At 40.2% G+C, this 7,904-nt stretch overlaps 1 long non-coding RNA gene across 1 annotated transcript; it reads left to right on the top strand.

Annotated features, from left to right (window-relative positions):
* Positions 1-256: 256 nt before the first annotated feature.
* Positions 257-7,087, top strand: LOC139057009 (uncharacterized). Its single transcript, XR_011512513.1, has 3 exons — positions 257-361; positions 3,375-3,452; positions 6,840-7,087. It is a non-coding gene; the product is annotated as an uncharacterized lncRNA (long non-coding RNA).
* The last annotated feature ends 817 nt before the right edge of the window (positions 7,088-7,904 follow it).

The following is a 7,904-nucleotide window of genomic DNA, read 5'->3' as shown; positions in this document are numbered from 1 at the left end:
CATACGATAGCCCACAGCGTTTGTCATACAACCTGCCAGCGCATTTCCTTCGTCCACGAAAAAAGATGAATAATGGTGATAAAGATGAATAAGCCACCCGTTCCGGCGCGCATGGCGCGCAGAGAGACAGCGAAAAAAAAAATGAAGGAGGAAAAGGCGCTCACACTCCTCCGAGCGTGCGCGCTCTCGCGCGCGGAGCTCCTGCGCATGGGCGGAGATCTTGCGCATGCGCGGCGGTGCGCCATCTCAACGAGCGCGCCAGGCACGTATACGGTTGTACCGGTGTGCGGTGTCCGCCTGAACGTTGGTGTCTGTGTATGCGTGTCATCTTTGTGGCATCACACGTCAACTACACTGAACGGTAAGCTTTAGCAAAGATGTTTTGCGTCAATAGCCCATGATTATGTGAGCGCATTTCGTAGCGCGAAGCGGCTGCATGTAGCGCAGGCGACTCGGGTATAGTGTCGGTTTGTCGTTGACATGGTTTCATAACGCGCTCTTGTTCTCGTTTCTACTATACGGAATGTTTTACGGCGAGCGATCGCTCGGGCTTGTTGATTTTCGCATAATAGTTTAGGTGCGTAAAGAAGGAAGCTACACCATGTTTTAACTTGATATTGAGCTACCACTTAGCGGATTGTGTATGTTGGGCAGCCAGTGTGGTAGATCTCATTTCGTGGCGCTTGATCCGGCCGCGATGAATGCTGCGCCGCATGTGTAGTGAAATTCTCGTGACACGCTTTACGTATATATCTCGAAATTGTGTTAGCATCAAGAATGTTTGACAGACACGTATAGTTAAATAACTGCTAACTTACTCGGATGAAAGGCCATGTTTGCGGGGCATGCATCAGCAGTGTGTGCACTGCCGTTTTCGCATTGTTTAAAGGTAGCAGTATTTTTAAGGTTTCTGGCAACCAATCTAAATAATTTTGGGAAGTTACCGCAAGCAAAACACGAGACTTGAAGAAATGTCAAGCGAAAATCTCTAGATTCACCCAATCTATTTATATGCAACCACAAACGCTTTTGGAGCATGAAACCTGCGATAAGCTCAGTCACTCGCAGCTTCGCAACTTAGCCGAAAAAATTGGAGCACAATAAATTAGTCGCTCCGGGAAGCACCTTTACACGTTTCAGACTGAAGGCATTGCGTTTGACGGTAGTTGGAAGATTTGTTTTTTGTCTCTTTTTTAAACAGTTTAGCAGCAGAAGTTATCTTTCGAGCTATATGAAAAGCGTTAAGCGCCTTTCGATGCTTCGGGGTTATGCAGTTTAGGTGCTCTTAATCTCTAGGCAGCTGCTGGCGCAGATTCGCATTGTGCCAGTCGTGCACGGTATGAAGCCCTTGTCGTGCGCAATAAGTGTTCCGGTTTTCATTACTGTTGCATGTAGTGCCGTCGTCTTGGACAGACTGCATACTATATGCGCTGTACAAAAGAAAAAAGAGCCAGATTATCAATTTGGTGGTCTTTTCTTAGTAGATAACGCACAGATTATTCAAATAATTCAGTGGACATTGCATTTGTTCTACCCTTATTAACACACCTAAGAGATCGTAACATGTTTTTGTTGATAAGTAACCTGATCAGTACGCCCCCATTCATGTGCATTCTACTGAAAGTGTGGCAAATGTATTCATCTCGAAGTATGAGAAAAGAGACAATGCAGACTGTTCTAAGCGGAAATAAATTGCAAATGTTAACGTGATTGTTGAAAACTACAGTCAGTATGCTGAGCATGTTTGATCGGCACGGGCACATTGCATTAACAACTGAAAAATGTGCACAGTCCAGCAGGGTATCTTTGTTTCAACAATTATTATTATAGGAATCGTTTGGGATTCTCACATTTATTTTTATAAGTACACTGTGTGTCACATGAACCTGTCTTGAAACGAAACGTACCGTTGCTAACACCGGCGACCATTATGGTTGTCTAACTGCTTATCATACTGTAATATAACGAAACATCATATTGGTACTGATTAATATTGCCATGTAGTCTTTAGTCATAAGTAAACAAAGTTAACTAGAGGCATAAGTGGTGAGAGCAAATTATATAGAAAACTACTATTGAACCGTAAAAATAACTCATTGTATAGTTTTCCCTCACATTGTTGCATTTGTTTTACGCGTGTCTCTGTGTCTTCCGTGCTGTACTCGTGTGGCCATCAATTACGAACTTGCCGAAGCCCTTGTCAGCTTTATTAAACAAGGGATTCAAGTCAGTTGCATCTAATACTACATGTTAAGTGACTGACGTGTTATTCGTTTTATCTAAATATTATGGACTGGCACTACTTGGCAAGCATTAAACCATAGTATTTTTTATTGCACTTAAGCTGCAGGCGTCATAGATTGCCAGAAAATTTTCATGAAAACAGCCAGGAAAGGCTTGGAAAAAGATCGGGAAACTTTAAATTGGCCACATAGGTATGCTGTCTTCTTACATGTCAAAGTTTCCAGAGAGTCTCTGTGTTAAATATATTTTTAAAACGTTTCACTTCATAAAAATTGAGGGAAATTGGTTCTAATTATTGAAAAAAAAGAAAGTCAAGCAGACTGACAAGGCATTTCTTACTCAATATGTTTTTTTTTTGCGTTAACAAAACGTCCCGAACCTCGATAGCCTAGAAAAAATTTTCATCTTTGAAAACACCTTAAATAATTTACTGTGATAGAATTCATTCGAACTATACTATCAGTTCTGTTTCCTAGGAGGTGCATATCTGTCGTGCCATGACACAAAGTGCTCGTGTGGTATTTCGGGTGCTCATGTGGTATACCTAACTTGGAAACCTGTTAGCATGCCCAAGAGGCCTCATTACCTGCAAGAAATTAAGGTACCATATCAATACAATCAACCCATCTGTCATCTGTTGAAGTTATGGCCAATGACCCATTCATTTAAAAGTATGAGAAATACATTTCAGTGTGTACTAAGCAAAATAAATTACAATCTTAGGCATGATACTGGGAATATTCCAGTCACGTCTTCTGAAAACATCCCTCTGCACGGGCATACTTAACTACCAGCCAAAAAAACTGTACAGACAGCCCAACTGGGTAACGTTTCCGCAATAAATATAGGGACCATTTGGGATAAGTACAATAATGCATCATATATGAACTTGTCATAAAAGGAAACATACTGTTGCTGACACGAGCAGCAGTACCATGTTCACCATACCATGCAATAGAACATTGCATAAAGGTACTGAATTGTATTGACAAGCAGCCATTAGTCATAGTTAAACCGCATTAAGTATTGACTTAGATGGTTTGAGTAAATATATTCAGCTGCGTAATGAACATACAAAGAATACACATCTGTTATTTTTCCCTCATATTGCTGCATGTACTTATTTGCAGCATACACCTGCAGCACCTTTGGGACTAATGACACAAAGGTCAAGGCCAGCCTGGCGACCATGCTTGCCAAGGAGTAGTGTAAATATTTAATCTGTTTCCATAATAGCATAAGACAAGAATTTAAGGAATTCATGTATTATATCGAGCAATAAAAACGGTTAATGCATTTCCGGTGCATTTGTTTTATTTTTTGCACTGCATGATTCAGCACTATATAAATTCTTTCTGTTTATGCAACATATATGAAAGTACAGCTGGTTCAGGAGCTTTATTAATCTACTAACGGTAATGCATAAGTGCAGATGAAAAGGAACAGGTGCACATGCATAATATCTGCATTCCATGCATTTCCATGCATTTCATATCTATAAAATGAAGTGAAATAAATTCAAAACGTTTTGCTACCGCATGTAATGAAAAATGTAAACTAACTTGTAGATAGCCGCTATGGAGTTATGGCCTTATACACTCTTTGTAGACTTGTCTATAAAATGTCTGTGTCTATAGAGTGTCTATAAATTAATGAAAATGCATGTTTGTTGGCAAGTGTATGCAGAATGTCATAGAAAAAAGTGTATTGGATTATAAAGTTCTGTTTTACACTTGCCCATAGACATTATGCAGACAACTGTCTACAAACATGAATTTCAATATCCATAGACATTCTAGACTCAGACTTTTTATAGACTAGTCCATAAAAAGTGTATGGCCATAAGTCTATAGACGTTCTATAGACAGTCTATAGACTCAGACTTCTTATAGACTAGTCTATAAAAAGTGTATGGCCATAAGTCTATCGAAAGTCTATAGACAATCTATAGACTCAGACTTTTTATAGACTAGTCTATAAAAAGTGTATGGCCATAAGTCTACAGACAGTCTATAGACAGTGTATAGACAGTCTATAGACACAGACTTTTTATAGACTAGTGTATAAAAAGTGTGCGGCCATAAGTCTATAGACTGTCTATAGACTAGTCTAAAGAAATGTCTATAGACAGTCTATAAACTCAGACTTTTTATAGACCAGTCTATAAAAAGTGTGCGGCCATAAATCTATAGACTGTCTATAGACCAGTCTAAAGAAATGTCTACAGACAGTCTATAGACTTCTTAGACAAATGTCTATGGACTGTCTATTGACTTTATATAAAAATTTTTGTAAGGGTAGGGCGCTATCTACAAGAAGCTAAAAGCACGAGGTCACGGGATTGAATCCCGTCCACGGTGGCCGCATATCAATGGGGGCAAAATATGAAAACACCCATGTACTTAGATCTAGGTGCACGTTAACGAACCCCAGGTGGTCGAAATTTCCGGAGTCCTCTACTACAGCTTGCCTCGTAATCAGAAAGTGGATTCAGCACGTAAAACCCCATAATTTAAGTAGCTAATAGCAGACAACAGCAGCCAGGAGAGCGACTTCCAATCACGGTGCTTTAAAAAAAAAAAACCTTGGACAGTCCCAGGCAGCGGGATCACATGACTGTGATGTGCCCTTCTTTCAATGCAAGCCAGACCAGAAGCCGCCGGTGATTTGCGGACAGTCTGGGACTGCGTAATTGAAGGGGCACAGTGCTCTCACATACATTATGTCCACTGCGGGACGAAGGCCTTTCCTAGTAATCTGTAAATATATATGGCTTGCGCCAGCTGACTCCATCCTATGCTTGCATATTTACAAATTTCGTCATGGTGCCTAGTTCTTTACCGTCCTCATCAACGTGTTTTTTAAAATTTATCATGCATATCATTTTTGTCGTTCTGTTGCTTGTTGAGCAAGCCTTCATTCTCAAGCTCCATTTTTATCATGTCAGGTTTCAGTCTCTTAGGTTAGTTTTAGCACAATGCAATGATGCTACCTATATGTGACTTAAGTCTTCTAAACAATTTATAGTCTTTAAATTTTCTTCTACTGATCCAGGACTGCTGTGACTAATTGCCTTAAGTAACATACTTCATTGCCTTCTTGCCCTAGAAAATATAACTGGTGCCTTCTTGCACGCCTTTAATGTGGCAACATGTGTACTGCAGACAGTAGGGCATGTTCAGATAAATTCAACTGGACATGCCTGGCGATCACTTTTAATTTTCATTTAAAAATTTATTTTGCTGCCCCAGCCTGGCGACAATAAAATTAACCTTAGTTTTCAAAGAAAAAAAAGGTGTCTCTGCAAAAAACAATATAGAATTACCTGTTTAGTTAGAAGCATTTTCCCTTGATTTTACCGAATCTGCATTTTGCATAGATCCGAAGGAAATAGTGTTGTCGCTGCGGCTTTAAAAATATTTTGTACCAGACTGCAGGCCAATAGCATTAATTCCAACTAATTACCACAGAGTATCCCCACTACGGTATAAAAAAGAAAAATTTTGGAAAGAAACATTGCATAAATTGACCAAAGTTTTTTTTTCTTTGCATTTACTAACGGCACAGAATTCGGCCATCCTGTTGCCATGAGTCGTAGAAATTTGAGCAAATAGCTCTGTCCTCATTGGCTCTCAAAATCCACAGGAAGTGCTCATGTTTAGGCATGTTAATGAATTACTCTACTTTAAAATTTTTTAGGAGAGGCTTGATTCATTTCGGAAATTTCCCAAATTAAGCACATTCACATGAAGCAATGCAATCTGGAAAAATATGTTGCATTATTTGTTTCGTTATGGGATTGCAAGTCCAGAAACGGACAGAATAAACAGTACTGCCTGCCAGAGCCATGTATCGGGTCCAGGCATAATTGCAGGTTTCTTTACAAAAAGGGCAAATTTTTCGGTGAACACAGTGCAATACTATAACTTTTTATGAAGATGGGAAGGGCATGTTGATGCATTCACGACCGTAACTTTCAATTTTCACTGCTTGAGTAAAAAGAATATTACACATTGATACTTCCTCCGTGACACAAACCATATCCGAAAGGGGCTGACAGCTGTTGTGACACAATTGTGGTGCAAGCATGGTTTTTTTGTATTGTTGCTATTGTTGCTATTCTACCAACCTGTCAGCTGGAAAATATCTTTGGCTTGCTTGTTCTGGGTTGGAAGTAAACAACATGCATGGTTTGCGCTTGTTTCAAGAGTACTTCATAGTTTTGGGAAACAGTAAAATCTCCAAGGTTGTTTAATGGAGCAATGGAGCAATGAAAGTTCAAAGCTATGGTCTGCAGTATGTGGCCATGGCAGCTCTCCCTAAATATGGGAGATGTAATCTCCGAATGTCATAATGTGCACGTGACATCCAAGCAAACCATCAATTGACTTGGGTCCTTTCTATCTGAAGCTTTTTATGCTATAAGACTACGAATGAATATACACCAACATGGCTGAGCCTGAACCATTTCTTTTGACAAGAGCACTTGTAGTGACAGTTGTGAATACGAAATCATTGTTTATCTGAAAAACAATAGTGATGATGATAGTAAATAATTGAACAGCCTTAATTGATTGGTGTTTCTTTCTTTTCAGGCAAAGCCGAAAGCCTCTGCAAGCAGCCAGTCATTCCAAGTCTCAACCAATCCTTCCTCTAGTCAGCCGATTTCTAGTGTCTATGCGGAGAGGACTTGCGCAAGAGTGGCCACGGGACACTAAAAAGGCGACAAGGACAGACGTAAACTTCCAACCGGTGTTCATTACAAAAAGGTATGTATATGTACTCTTGCACACTTGATCATAATCTGTTACAATCGTGCAAGTCAACATGGCCATCACAAATAAACGAGCGCACCAAGGCCTAAGGCAGCTTCCTGCATACAGACCCCAGATATTCGAATTCTTTAACAGTCATTGCTATAGGGATGGCTTGCTAACGCAGTTGCATTCTGCAATAGCCGCTGCCTCAGTGATGAGTCTAGTGTTTTCTTTCACACTGCTTGCTATTATTTCTGTTTTTTCAAACAGTCAATGACATTTGCATTGGGTGCAATGGATTCCAAGGAAACCTTCTTTTCCCTTTTTGTACTTTCTGATTATGTTCCTGTAGTCTCAAGTTTAGGGAACTTCCCATTTGTCCCACGTAACGCTGCCAGCAGGAAAGAGGTATGCTATACACTATTCCTCTTGAGCATTTGATGAAACCCTTTCTCTGCACAATGTTGCATGATTTTGATTGTCTGCTGACAGGGCTGGTTTTGGCACATAACTTAGATAGCTTGCGGGGCGCGGAAGAAATGACCAAGACTGCAGTCCTTTGGCCTATTTTCTTTAGTTACACCTATGTGATACTGTTTGCAGGAATCTAGCAGTCATCCCATACATTCACGCTATCTTGCATAAACTAAAGAAAATAGGCGAAAGGGTGGGAGTTTCGGTCGTTTTTCCCGCACCCAACAAGTTATCTCAGTTATGTGCCAGAACTAGCCCTGTCAGCAGACAATCAATTTCATGCAACATTGCTCACAGAAAAGGTTTCGTCGAAATGCTCAGGGGGAGTAGTGAATAGCACACCTCTTTTCTGTGGGCAGCGTTACATGGGGCAAACGGGAAGGTGCCTAAATATGAGACTACAGGAACGTAATACGAAAGCACAAAAGG

The sequence above is a fragment of the Dermacentor albipictus genome, chromosome 3 (assembly GCF_038994185.2).
Source record: "Dermacentor albipictus isolate Rhodes 1998 colony chromosome 3, USDA_Dalb.pri_finalv2, whole genome shotgun sequence".
Lineage (NCBI taxonomy): Eukaryota > Metazoa > Arthropoda > Arachnida > Ixodida > Ixodidae > Dermacentor > Dermacentor albipictus.
This window is presented reverse-complemented; position numbering and strand designations above follow the sequence as displayed.